The sequence below is a fragment of the Macrobrachium nipponense genome, chromosome 5 (genome assembly GCF_015104395.2).
Source record: "Macrobrachium nipponense isolate FS-2020 chromosome 5, ASM1510439v2, whole genome shotgun sequence".
Lineage (NCBI taxonomy): Eukaryota > Metazoa > Arthropoda > Malacostraca > Decapoda > Palaemonidae > Macrobrachium > Macrobrachium nipponense.
The window spans coordinates 117,111,457-117,126,428 of record NC_061107.1 but is presented as its reverse complement, the minus strand read 5'-3'; positions in this window follow the sequence as shown (position 1 = coordinate 117,126,428).

Sequence of the window (14,972 nt, the reverse complement as noted above, 5' to 3'; positions counted from 1 at the left end):
GGTTATTTGCAGCGTGCCTTCGCCCCCAGCTACAAACCTTTCGTTACTTTTACTCTACTCCTTTCATGTTCTCTTTCTTCTATCTAGCTTTTCACCCTTCCCTAACAATTGATTCATAATATACTGCGAGGTTTTCCTCCTGTTTCAACTATTAGCCCTTTTACTGTCAATTTCCGTTTCAGCGCTGAATAACCTCATAGGTCCCAGTGCTTGGCCTTTCGTCTAAATTCTATATTCAACCATTCGTCGATTATGGCGAACTCGTGAGTTATAATTAAGTTAAACCCTTGTTTTATCACGGACTCTCATGGTTTTGCGATTGTATATAAGAGATTAGTTGAACTGTTCCAACTATAAACAAATTCTACTCTTTTGTCTCTGTTCCCAAATAATTCAAAAATACCTGAATAAATTCTACTCTGACTTTCCAGCTGAAATTGCATCAGGAATTCTTAGGAAGCAAAGTACCAAGGCATCAAGCATTTCATTAAGCATGGAGCTTTATGGTATGAGGAAATAGAGTTTACAGTAAGAGTCTGCGAGAATAATAAAAATAGTTTTACAATAGATGATACACGATTAAATAAAAACAAGATCAAACATAATCTTATATATAGTGCAGCGGTTCAGCCCAAGGTCTATAGACCTTCGTTCAGCCCATTATCTAAGATTATCAATACTAGAACTGAAGTAAAGGAAATGGTAAATCATAAAAATCTTTTTAGTAAAAGTCATTCAAGAATTAGTGTACTATATGTATAAGGGAGAGTAATATTAGATAAAGTTACTATAAATGCAGAAATGCAGACAGGCACTATGTAATGAATAGTGCAGTATTCCTAAACAGGAAATCGGTAATATTATAGTAAACTTGTAAGATGTTGACATTTGCAGTAGAGACCGGTTTTTACAATGTTTCAACTGGATAATCCAAGTAAAACAATTATTCATTAACCGCCATTTATTAGATAGAAAATATTATTTCCTTAAATATCTATAGATTTCAAGTTATCCAAACTCTTAATAAAAAAGGAAGTTATGCTTAATATAAAATAAAAAAAGATAGTTTTCGATACCGACCAACCGATATGTACTGTATATATACCTATTGAGGGCATATTACGTAAAGAAAATACGCTATGGATGTAGCTTTTGATACACTTTTCAGTTGATTTGCCTCACCGTCCAACTTAAAAAAAAAAAAAAAAAAAAAAACATTCAGAAAGATCGACGACTAACAATCGTATATGCTTTCAAAACCAAACCAGACCAGCACTTGGCTTTCCTCAACAATTTTGGCAGGAGGTTCTCTCCGAGAGGAAAAGTTAAGAGGGTTGCTGATTGCTTCTTTATTGAATTCTGATTGGCTGGCTAACGACTTCTGTCTAGTTGCGATTGTGATGAAATTTACAGACAACGAAAAAATATATATCAACAAAGAGAAAGTATTAACGATTACTGTTGTTATTATTATTGAATATGTATATTTTCCATCCATTTCGCTATAAGCATGTCATTATTTAAATGCTGCTTTATGATGAACATATCTAATTAAAAAAGAATGCTTTCCCATTGTTTATCATAAATTGGTCAATCATTGATCAGGGTACAGTTTAATATAGAAGAAAATTCAGCGAAGAGAAACTTCACCAATAAAAAAAGAAAAAAAACCTTTATACTTTATTATGCAAAAGCAGTCAATGATACGATTCACTTATATCACGGAATAAGTCCAAAATTAACAAATACTGATAACTTTTCGTAAAACAAAGAAGAATGACAGACAATTATAATTGTTACATGGTGGAGAAATTTCCAATCTAAGGCCACCAAGAGACTATAGACTTGGTAACACTACCTAGGAACTGTATGAAAACATTTTATTAAAATGAAAATATTAGTTAACATGCTTAGAAAAGAATATCAAAAGATTCATCAATTCATTAGATATGTAAACCGGAAACGTAAAATGAACAGGTCACGGAGTATCTACGAGGTATTCGGAGAGGAGAAAAACGTGCCAGGAAAACAAAAATGTGGGTCTGGACTCTTGTGTGCGGGAGTCTTTGTGAGGGAGAGAAATAAGGGCATGAAATATGTATGAAGGGATGAGAGAAGATGCTTTGGAGATTAAGTGGTCGTGTAAAAAGGATGAAGAAGATGAAAGAACCGGCTCCGGATTCTATAGGGAAGGACTAGGCAAGAGAGGGAAGGGTGAAAGCAGGGCTTGTGAGCGGATTGCTTGCTGAGAATGCTGCAGTTCAGAAGGAATTATTTGGATGTTTAGAATTAATTAGGAAATATTATTTCTGGTTGAAGAAAAACATTATATGTATATATATATAATATATATATATATATATATATATATATATATATATATAGATATATATATATATATATATATATATATAGTATATATATATATATATTAGATATATATATATATATATATATATATATATATATATATATATATATATATATATATATATATATATATATATATATATATATATATATATATATATATACACACGTATATATATATATATATATAGTCATATATATATATATATATATATATTATATATAAATAATACATACATACATATATATATATATATATATATATATATATAAATTTATATATATATATATATATATATATATATATATATATATATATATATATATATATATACACCCATACACCGACAGACGCATACTATGACACAAATATAGTACACACACACCACACACACACATCATACATATTATATATATATATATATATATATATATATATATATATATATATATATATATATATATATATTATATATGTGTGTGTGTGTCTATATATATATATATATATATATATATATATATATATATATATATAGATTTGTGTGTGTGTGTGTGTGTGTGCACTATATTTGTGTCATAGTGTGAGTGTATGCGTCTGTCGGTGTAATGGGTGTGTTTCAGTATTAATTTGTACGTATATATGTTCAGTATAAATATCCAGTTAATATTGCATTTAATTCACCTTACAAACACATACATCCGAAGATAATTATAAATGATATTGGAAAGGAAAATCTAATCTGAAATTCACCATTCCCAGCTTACAAAATAGGTAGTTATGTATTTATAAGTATTTATGATAACTGCCCATTTAAACATCCTGAGTTACAAATACGTGTTCAGATATCTTAGCTGAGTACTTTTATTACATCACACCCGTTAAAATCTGTCTTCCTGCGGAAGGTGTAGCAGGTAACTAGGCGACTTATATAATCCACACAGATATCTCCATCCTTCTTTCAACATAGATTTTCTTCATGAATATAGACCATTGCGCGTCACCCAACCGTGTTCAGTTTCTTATCAGGAATCAATCAAATGTTTAACTTGGCTTAGTTAAATAAGCCTCTAAAGCATCTAAAAAGCAACCGTGTTCTGTATCTTATCAGGAATGAATCAAATGTTTAAGTTGGCTTAGTTAAATAAGCCTCTAAAGCATATAAAAATGAATCACTTTATTATCTATTGGTTTCAGATTTAGACGTTGCCAAGGTGAAGTGCTGAACTGACCTTGGCTCCACTATGCCGAGTGTTCCTGCTGTACCAAACTTGCTTAGATTTCATCCATACGCCTTAGGCTTCAGTCCCAAAACCTTCTGATGGTGAGTCTTTTTTAACGTTGGGCATATATTGATCTTAATTACTTTAAAAAACTGCCGCAATTGATTCCTACTTGAACATATTTTCCATTAACTTTCATTGGAAAGTAAATTTATTTTCAGCTCTAAAATAGAAATTAATCGGTATTTCCTGTAGTAAGTGCTTCCCTTCTTATGAAAAGGATCTCAGAAGTGTTGTGCAAAGCAGACATATTCATAACAAGTAATGCAATAATAATGTTAACTGTTTCTAATACCGCTTAAAACAATGGTGTTATAGTTTTGAAATTATAATTTTCATAATTTTCTTCACAATATTAGTTATGAATAGTTTTTCATTGCAGATTTTTTAACCAACTTACTGAAATTTTTTAACCAACTTATTGCAGTTTTTTTAACCATCTTGGAGAATTGTTGCTGTTTTATCACATTTTTTTTACATAGGATACCAGTGACATTTCTTGATTATGTTTGCCTCCTTTTAAACCTAACATTGTATAATCTACTAAGGGAATATTCTTTTTTTTTTTTCTCGATGTGGCGACTAGATTTGTTACCAGCCCCTCCAGGTCCTTCAGGCTTTGTACCTGCATGGGTAGATAGAATACCAACTCTTCTTCAGTCTTTAAGGTGGGTATTAGAGCTACTGGGTTGTCAAACATATTGACTGTTTTGTGTGTGTGTGTGTGTGTGTGTGTGTGTGTGTGTGTTTGGTTGGGAGAGGATCCTACAAGATCAAGTAAGAAAAAGATATGCGCCTATCCAGAGAGAGAAAGAGAGAGAGAGAGAGACAGAGAGAGAAGAAAGGATGAAAGCGGATACTGTAATGTGAAGGCACGTGCGAGTGACAACCTGCATAAGTGGTGATTTGAGGTTTGACATCTGGAGTGGAGGACCAAGTCTTGTTCCATTCACCTCCTGGGAAAGCGAAGGGAGGGAGGGGACACAGAGGTTCTGCTGTGTAAGCCACCACACCAATAGCCGTAATTTCACCATTACACTCTCACAGCAGGTGGGTCGGGGAGAGGGTAAATTCTGGTTCCTTAATTGTTGGGACATTTATGGTGTATTCAGCCATAATGTGCATGAGAGTTGGTTCCTCTTCTTTTATTGCCTATGTGGTACATTAGGCTTCAGGGATATAAACGGACCTGATGTGTGGCTCTAATTGCGTGGAGTCGTAGCAGGAGCCACTGAACCACTAGCTGTAATTTCACCATCACACTGCAAGTGGTGTGGAAAGGGTGAATTCATTATTGAGTGCGCAGTGGTGCCTGCTGTAATGCCATGTATGTAAGGTTGTACGTCTGGTCCCTCTCCTCATGTGTCTACTGAATGGACTGGGTATCGTTCTGCTGCCTCGTTGGTCTGCAGTTTGAGGGCGGCGGCTGTAACTGGCATCTATGGTCGGTCCCTGGCGCCCCCTTATGACGTCGACATCACTTCAGATCTATTGGAATGAGAAATAGATATACTTACTCCTTGCAGATGGAATGGGGAGAAAATGAAATCATGTTTAGCGATGTATCGGTACCAGTTCTTATAACAAGCATATGCAGTTGTATATGTTTCATTTTCATTTATAGCTTTAGTGACTAATCTACATTAACCTATTACTTCCCTGGTCAAGGGCTCGAGTACCTGGGATCTACGTATATCTCTTGCGGCAGTGCTTAATAAGAAAGTCGTTGTATAGATTAAACAAGTCATGTTGAGGTTGCTCCTAATCAGAGCCCACTGTTCTCTGCTAAGTTTGGGATGGGAGGTTGGGGGAGTGAGCTGGAGACCCCATCTTTTGGAGCTCGCTGGGGGGAGGGCAGGGGGGAAAGCATTTTTAATATGCATAATTTTCCTTTCTGGTTCATGTCGTGCTGGAAAGGCTTATATATTGATAACTGTGATAAAATCAGTGAAAAATGGTTCAGGTCATTTGTCCTTCCTTTACTAGGGAAAATGGTGTGTACCTGGGGAGAGGGGCGGCGGGGCAAAGCTCTCCCCGCCAGGTTTAGGCACGACACCTTATGGCAGGTCAGGTCAGTTTAAAGGAAAGGTAGGCATGCATACGCATGTGTTAAAATACCGAATAATGCAGAGGTCCAGGCAAGGCAAAGCTTCCTTGGTTTGGCCAGGGAAGGTTAGGTTAAGATGCATCCCAGTTGAAATTGCTTTTTTTTTTTCTTTACCCTGGCTTTTGTATCACATTCTATTTTACTGATAAGTCATACTGTAATAGAAGTTAAGACTTTTTATGCCTATTATTGGTTAGATTGACTGAAAGTGATTGAGCCTAGTAAGCTTTTCATAGATTCCAAAGGGAGTTCTGCGGTTTTTTATTTTTTTTTTTTTTTTAAAAGGCCAAATTAACGTCATCAATCACTGGGTGGAGATAGAAACGTGATATAATTTATTCATAAGTAATAATACACAAGCAAAACTCCGTTTCCTGATTTTTAATTTGCTTCAACATGTTCAGGTATTTTAGTAATGATATCCATTAAAAAAAACATTATTATAACAACTTCTACTACTAACCTCAGTTCGTCTAAAAGATCAATTCACTTGCATTAACAAAAATGGTGTATAATAAACTAGACCTAGTTATTTATAGAAATCGTACAAAATTTTTCAGTGAACCAAGGTTATTTCATATGCTGTACATTGCATCGATGTCACGGGTGAATGATTAATTCACAGTAATTTGTATGCATAACAGTTTGCTTCGATGCTACGATTTTTTTTCTTTTTTTTACTCTTAAAGTGATTATCAGAATCGCATCAAACCATTATTAATTTGGAACGATCAGTTAACAATAATTTCACTAAAATTGAGCAAATCTATTTAAGTAACCTTATGAAATTATTTAAATATTTGTTTTACTCCGGTCTTGTAAAAATGTGCATGTGATTTTTTCTTTTTTAGTTGAAACTTAATATGCAGAAGAAAATGAAGCTTAACGTGACAGTTTTTTCAGGTACGGAATTTCTCATAGATATCCTAAATTTAGAAATCTGTAAAAGCCTTTATATATTTGTGTTATCAAAAGATAATCACAAGAAAATTGACAATGCTCCGCTTATTTACCTTGACCACAAAATGAATGCTCTCTCTCTCTCTCTCTCTCTCTCTCTCTCTCTCTCTCCACTGGTCTATTCACCAAACAAAGAGAGGCAAGCATTCAGCCACGCTGCGTATAAGTTGATGCTCAGGCAGACCCTCATTATCATCTTAATTATGGTCATCCCTTTCATGCTTAAATGAAAACTTGGTCATGTTAAGCTATTTCCTGTCTTGGCCTTTAGAAGGAGAAGGGAAGTCTCGTCGGGTCTTTGATCTCAGGACATTATAAGTACGCGGGGGAGGACAGGCGGAGAAGCCTAATCTTGCCCCTGAGAGAGCGAAAACATGGATTAAGAACAGAAAGGAAAAAATACGAGGAATAATACACGACTAATGGTGCGGACTGCACGACAGGGATTTAACTTAAGTTTTTTTCAGATTTTTTGCCGTTATCTGTGCTTTATTTTTCTTAGGAGGATATTGATCTCATTTCTCACTTTCGCGTTGCATCCATTCGTACTTACACACATAAGTACACGACGATGAAATCCAAAGAATAGATGTACCGGCTAATAAAATTGAACGATTCATGCTGCAAATATCTTATCATTTTTAAATTTTACTTTGTTACCGGTACCTGAAGTGGACATTAAAACGATGAACGTCTAGAGATGTTTATCTTATTTTTTCAGCATTGAAATGTAATTGTAAGTATGCTTTTCCAGTTAATCCCTTTAACTAAAGTAGATAAATTTTTGCGTTTCCGTAAAAAAAGGAATCGATGCTTTCTGTTCCGTGTTCTTGTTTTTCTCTTATATGTTTCCTCTAGGCTTCTGTGGGCATCTCTCTTTGTCTGCTGGTTTGTCTGCTATGTTACGATTATACAAAAAATTATACTAAAATTGGACCCGCCACTGAATTACTATTTGCTATAGCAGAGGTGGTCTGACATTCGATAGCGATCTTACAGTCGGTCGACGTTCCCCCACAATCCTACATAAACAAACAAAGACACAAGCATATATATATATATATATATATATTATATATATATATATATATATATATATATATATATATATATAAATAATAACGGGGCCACCGCCTCCGTTATTCATTTTGGTAGCGAAAGCCATAGCGGCAGGCAAACTGGATTTTGGCAACACTTTTCCCTCTCTCTCTCTCTCGACTGGCAACACCTCGCCCTCTTCCTCTTCTGCCCTCTCCTCTCTCGTCTCTCCTCCTCTCTCTCTCTCTCTCCATTTCATTAAGTCATCAAATCAGAGTCGGAACTACAAAATATACATTTATTTAAAAGCACAGTATTAATTGAATAACTCAGATTCTTACAGGATGATTAAATGGAATGATAACTCAAAGTTCAGGTAACTGTAATTAACCGTCTATTCAGTATTTAGTCAACACCATTTATCTAAAGAATTATCCCGCTCTTCTCCAATCATAGTTCCCCCAACCAGTACAGTTCCCTCCACTAGAACCGCCTGTTTAAAAGAACAGGAGGAACAAACTATAAGCATACACAATCGTAAATACAAAGTCAAAAGATTAAATGAAATAGAACATCATTACAAAATATCGAAAATGCAGTCAAGCCGCACTTTGGCTAAAATAGATATACACTCACCCACCTCAGCCTAGAATCTCCAAGCACTTTTCACAAAACAGAAAAAACGTTGGCAGAGCCATCCCGGCATCTGCCATCTCTCCCCGTAACGGTTTCTATGGTTCTGGCTAATTACATGCTATTATGAACGGACATAGCTCGTATGGACGCACGAATTCGCACCCATCATTCACGCCCTGAAACTGCTCTAATCCAGTTTCAAAGTCACCTCTGACAAACGGCCATAGCGACAGGACGAACTTTGACCTGCTTAGGTAAGGATCTTAATGCCACACCATGCAACAAGACATATCAGCATTCCTAAGCTGTCGCTCGGACACTCAGTCTCCACGGGAAGCTAAAACGATGATTCCCAGTTTCTGAGATGTCAAAGCACGTGACATACAACAATGTCTCATACATATCATATCATATCATATCATATTATCAGTCTTTATTTGTTATATAATATATATATATATATTATAATATATATATAAATATATATATTTATATATTATTATATATATTTGTGTGTGTGTGTGTGTGAGGCAATTGTAATACTGTTTTATCGTACTATGGCTCTATGTGAAATTTTTTCCCACGTAATAGTATGTGACTATGTAGCATGGTAGGAAGAGTTTCAGTGTTTTGAGTAGATCTCGGAGTCCAAAAGTCTGGCCCTGCAGTAATTCATGCATAGCTAGGGAGCCTTTGGCTATGGTGTGCTGGATTACCCGGACTTGTCAGTGTCGGCACAATGACTACCCTTATCGTTATATCGGTCACTTCGTGAATGTAGCCGATGCGCATGTTTTTCATTTCCTTATATGATGGAAAATTAGCAATTGGCTTCCATGTTACTTCTAGGAGCAATAGTTTCATGGATTACTAACATGCTCACGAAAATGTATATGCCGGTGAATGTAACAGAAACTACTAAGTAAAACGATTAAGCACAAAAAGAAAATTATCTACATGCTGGCAGGTTATTCATTTTCCTTTTTGCAGTTGAGATGAATAAAAACTCGAAACTAGTGGTGGGAGTATTATTTAATAATACATATTCATCACAAAGCGCTGAACGAATTTACTGCCCCTGCAAAAGTGTGAATGTCGTTCTGAACATTCAAATGTTAAAATATTTTTGATCGTTTATTCATATGATTTTGTGCTAGTTATTATTGAACGTTACTTCATACCTTTATACACACACACACACACACACACACACACACACACACACACATATATATTATATATATATATATATATATATATATATATATATATATGTGTGTGTGTGTGTGTGTGTGTGTGTGTGTGTGTGTGTGTGTATAAACGATGAAAAATATTTTAACATTTGAATGTTAAGAACGACATTCACACTTTTGCAGGGGCAATAAATTCGCTCAGCGCTTTGTGATGAATATGTGATTATATATATATATATATATATATATATATATATATATATATATATATATATATATATACACATATTCATGCAGCTATGCCTTTGGCCTGATCATGTACAGGGCTTCTTTCTTCAGGTACATAATTTATCCGATGAAGAAATGATTACGCTTCCTCGCAATGATCGCATGCTCTGTATAATTCATTTAGGACAAATCAAAGCTACGTTCACTCAGTAATTTCATTTTCAGCGAACAACGCCCATCCTCCAGTTGATGGAATTGGCCAGCTCGATAAAGGGGGAATTTATATATCTTTTATCATTAAATTTAAGGTAAAATCATTGTTAAAAACCTTCAGTCTTTTGTCGACATCCTTATCTTTCAGAGAAAGTGACCAAGTTGAATTTAAGATTACTAGTTGTTCTTCTTCTTCTTCTTCCTCTCTCTCTCTCTCTCTCTCTCTCTCTCTCTCTCTCTCTCTCTCTCTTTGTATGTGCGTTGTGTGTGTGTGTGTGCACGCTACGGAAAGAAATAATTGTGTGTAACTAATCCAACAGGGCTCGGAAAAACAAAGCCCCCCGAGTGAGAGAGAGAGAGAGAGAGAGAGAGAGAGAGAGAGAGAGAGAGAGAGAGAGAGAGAGAGAGAGAGAGAGAGAATAAATTCAATTTAATTTTTCCCCTGTATGTGACTGAAGCAAGGGAGTGGTCAGACGCGGGGAAATTCGGAAGGAAACTAATTAAAAGCTTGCAGAGTCATCGGGTGTGGATCTCATTTCCAAAATCCTGCCTAATTAGGTGATTGTTGCACTCCCGTAGTTCCAATAATACAGCTTTAAAACCTATTGGTAGTTTGAATTCTTTTAAAGGTATTGTTTTTCCCTTGCATTGTCTGCCCCTCTTTATTTATTCCTTTTATCAGTTACGTTCTTTTCACATAGCGTTTCCTTGGTTTAAGTCATTTGTCTGCCTGTGTCTGTGTGTCTCTTTCTCTCTGATGTTGATTAAAAATTTTTGCAGACAATTACATTACATACATGCATGTATACATGTAATCAACTGACTGGTAACGAAGCTATTCAAACACAAAATGAAGGAGTAAAAGGATAAACCGAAAATATTGAATTTTGTCAATGAAAAATTAAATCGATCATAATTATATGCCAAATAACAGTGAATATCAACAAAAACTCAAATATTGCAAGCTTTTTCAATGCCCAGCTCTTTGATTTCTTTGTATCTGATCTACTTTCTGTAAGTGAACTTAATGAACCTCAGTACAATGGTTCTAGTATGTTTGATATTTCAACATTAATTTATCATTTTCACTCACAAAATTGAACTTATATTCTTTTATATAGTACATGCACTTTAAAGAAACTATCGTTACAGAACCTTCTCAAATACTATACTAGTTTTCTAACAAGGTAATCATTGTATAGATAGTTCTGCCATAACACCATCGACACTGGTGACAACTAACTGAGACTCCTCTTGTCAGAGATCTCGACACTCGGCAACCACAGTAGCTCGTCTAGGGCCCCTTTCACACTATGTCGCACGTACATGCGGCTAGCAGTCGACTTTTATTAAGAGAAACATTATTATGTGGGGTTCCGGGTTGCATCTTGCCTCTTTAAGGAGTCCATCGCTTTCCTCACTATGTTCACTGTTTCTAATAGCACACTCTTCTGCATGAGTCTTGAAGCTACTCCAGCATTTCGTTTTTCCAGGTTCCTTTTCAGGTATCTTGAGATCGTACCTATACTGAAGTGTTCCTATGATTATGGGCACAATTTCCACTGGCATATCCCGTATCCTTCGTTTGCTATGTGGCTTATGGTTGAGATGTTATTTCCATTTAGTGTTTTTTGGACATATCTGGTTCTTTGGGCTTAATCTTGTGCTGCTGTTACCATTCCTTTTGTTTCCTCTTTAGTTCTCCCATCTGAAGCCGTTGCCATGTTTCATCGCTGGCCAGTTCTTTAGTCTATCTCCTGTACTGTCCGTTGTTGTGCCATTCCTCCGTTCTGTTTTTCATTCTTCTCTTTCTGTATATTTCTGGGTCTTTGTCTACTTTTATCAGTCCTTCTTCCCATGCACTCCTTAGCCACTCGTCTTGACTGGTTTTCATATTTTGCTCCAGTGCTCTGCTCTCGATTTTGACGCAGTCCTCTATGCTTAGTAGTCCTATCTCTCCTTCCTTTCGTGTTATGTATATGGTCTGTCTGTATTTTCTCTTGAGTATAGTGCTTTACGTATTGCGATGTGTTTCCTAGTTTTCTGGTCTATGCTACGGAGTTCAGCCTTCGTACACTCCACCTCTCCTGCACTTTATCTGATTACTCGTATTGTTCATGTATTTATAGTTTTCATCATGTTTCCGACGTTGAGTTTTAACCTAAGTATCGCCTTAATTCTCTGCATATATTCTTTCCTGATCGTGTCCTTCATCTCTTGATGTTTTAGATCCCCTCCTTCTATTATTCCCAGGTATTTGTATCCCGTCTCATCTATGTGTTTGATTCTATTCCCATCTTATAGCTTTGTCCCTTCAGTCCTTGTCACTTTGCCTTTTTGTATGTTGACCAGGGCACATTTTTCTATTCCAAACTCCATCCTGATGTCCCCAGATACAATCCTTAGAGTCTGGATTAGGGTATCTGTTTCCTTGATGCTCTTACCATACAGCTTGATGTCGTCCATGAACATCAGATTGCTAATTCTGTTGCCTCCTTTCCTGAGTTGGTACCAAGCATCCATCTTCTGCAGTATGTTTGTCATGGGAATCATGGTTACTATGAGTAGTGGGGACAGTGAATAGCCTTGAAAGATCCTTCTCCTGATGTTACATCTGCTAGTCTTATCCCAGCGCTTGTAAGCATTGTATTCCAGTAGCTCATTGTATTTTTCAAGGATGGTGTTTTTCTCAGCCCCATATATTTTCAGGCATTCTATTAGCCACGTGTGTGGTATCAAGTCGAAGGATTTCTTGTAGTCAATACATGGCATACATAGGTTGGTTTTCCTTCTCTTACTATTCTTCTGAGCCCATACACTTCCTTCTGCAGCATTTCTGTCGGTGGGGATGGTGTTTGTTTCATCTAGGTAGTTTTATAGCCTTTCATCATAATTATTATTATTATTATTATTATTTATTATTATTATTATTATTATTATATTATTATTATTATTATTATTATTATTATTATCTTCTTTTGACCTTATGCATTGTTAGTCGTATGATAATTAGGTACCAAGTCACAGGCTTTCAATTTACAAACAATGATTTCCTTATTGGTTCATAACAGTTATCATAAATTGGTAATCACGAACAAGATTTCCCATCCATCCATGCATCCTTCTTACCTTATCATACTATCTTTTACACGAAAATAACATAAAAAAAAAATGTGTTTGTGCGTGGGACAGTTAGACATAAAAATTTATGGTTTTTAAAGTATCTTCCAGTATTTATTACTATGGTGGGCAATATATACGATCAGCACAATGAGATTAATATGCATTAAACAATCCTACTATTCTCCTTTTTTAGTTTTACTATATTTCTCCCGCAAAAAGGAAATGGATTAAGAATCTTTCCGACCACCGTCACATAGTTTAGCGACAAGAAAATCTGATTTTGTCTAAAATGCAAGTTTTTGACCTTCATCGTCTTCCGAGTAATCCTTTTTTGCTGGATCAGTGCAGTTTACAAACTTGAACATTATTTTTGGTGTCAAGGTTAGATCTCTAAAGTCTTTCAATATCCATGTGACCTTCTCCCAAAAATAACGTTGATAGCGCAGGGGCAACAAGCAATAAAAAAAACACTAGCGTTGTGTTGGTAATATAATATTTTGGGATGTTTTATGCATTCCTTCGCCTTCCTCTTTCTGACAACGAAACTGACGCTCCTCCGAGTTTCCTAGATTCTCTTTCTGAAGCAGGTTTATACCTCTGCGCTTTCGGGGCTGAGTGAGTGTGACTCCCGACGGACTAAAATGGCCTGTCTGGGTTTTCCTGTTTTGCAGTGACCTCCTTCAGTTAACGAGGAAATATCACTTTCAGAGGCTCTCCAGTTTTCCCCTTTTCTGCCAAGACGCTTTTGGGAAACCGCTCCGTTTTTGACATCACCAAAAAGGAGTTTCTCTCCTGGTAAGGAAAAATAACAATAATAATAATTCTAGTTTCGTTTCAGCTCTACGAGTCCAAAACATGCTGAACAACTTACTCTCGCATACACTGACGCGCACATACACAAACGAGTGCAAACAAACACACACACTTACACAAATGTGCGCACACAAACACACACACACATATATATCTATTTATAAAAACTGTGATATATATATATATATATATATATATATATATATATATATATATAGATATATATATATAGATATATTTATATATATATATATATATATATATGTATATATATATATATATATAATATAATATATATATATGTGTGTGTGTGTGTGTGTGTGTGTGTGTGTATTTGTCCATGTGGACAGGCCATTTAGTCCGGCGGGGGTCACACTCACTCAGCCTCAAAGGCACAGAAAGAGGATCTAGGAAACTCGGAGGAGCGTCAGCTTCGCTGTCAGAAAGAAGAAGGCGAAAAAATGCATAAAACATCCCAAAATATTATATTACCAACACAACGCTAGGGTGTGTATGTGTTTTTTTTTTTTTTGTTTTTTTGCTCTTCGGTTACCGATATTATTCTTAAGAGGTGGTGACATGGTTTAAGGCTTCACTGCCACTCCTAGGATTGAGAGGTTGCTGGTTCGCAGCCTGTCGATCGCCAATTCTATTATCGCTTAATAAATTCCCCCTCGGTTAAGCATATATGAAAATAAATATTAATTCCGAGGTAGTGCGAATTGGATATTAAAGGACAATTGTAGTTCGATATATGTATATGAATCACGGTAATGTGATAGACTATATATAAATAATATATAATAATATAATAAAAATATATATTATAATAAATAATACATATAGATATAATAATTATATATATATATCATATAATATATAGATATATATATATATATATATATATATATATATATATATATATATATATAGTATATATATATATCATATATATATATATACATATAGATAGATAGATATATATATATATATCTATTATATAGATATAT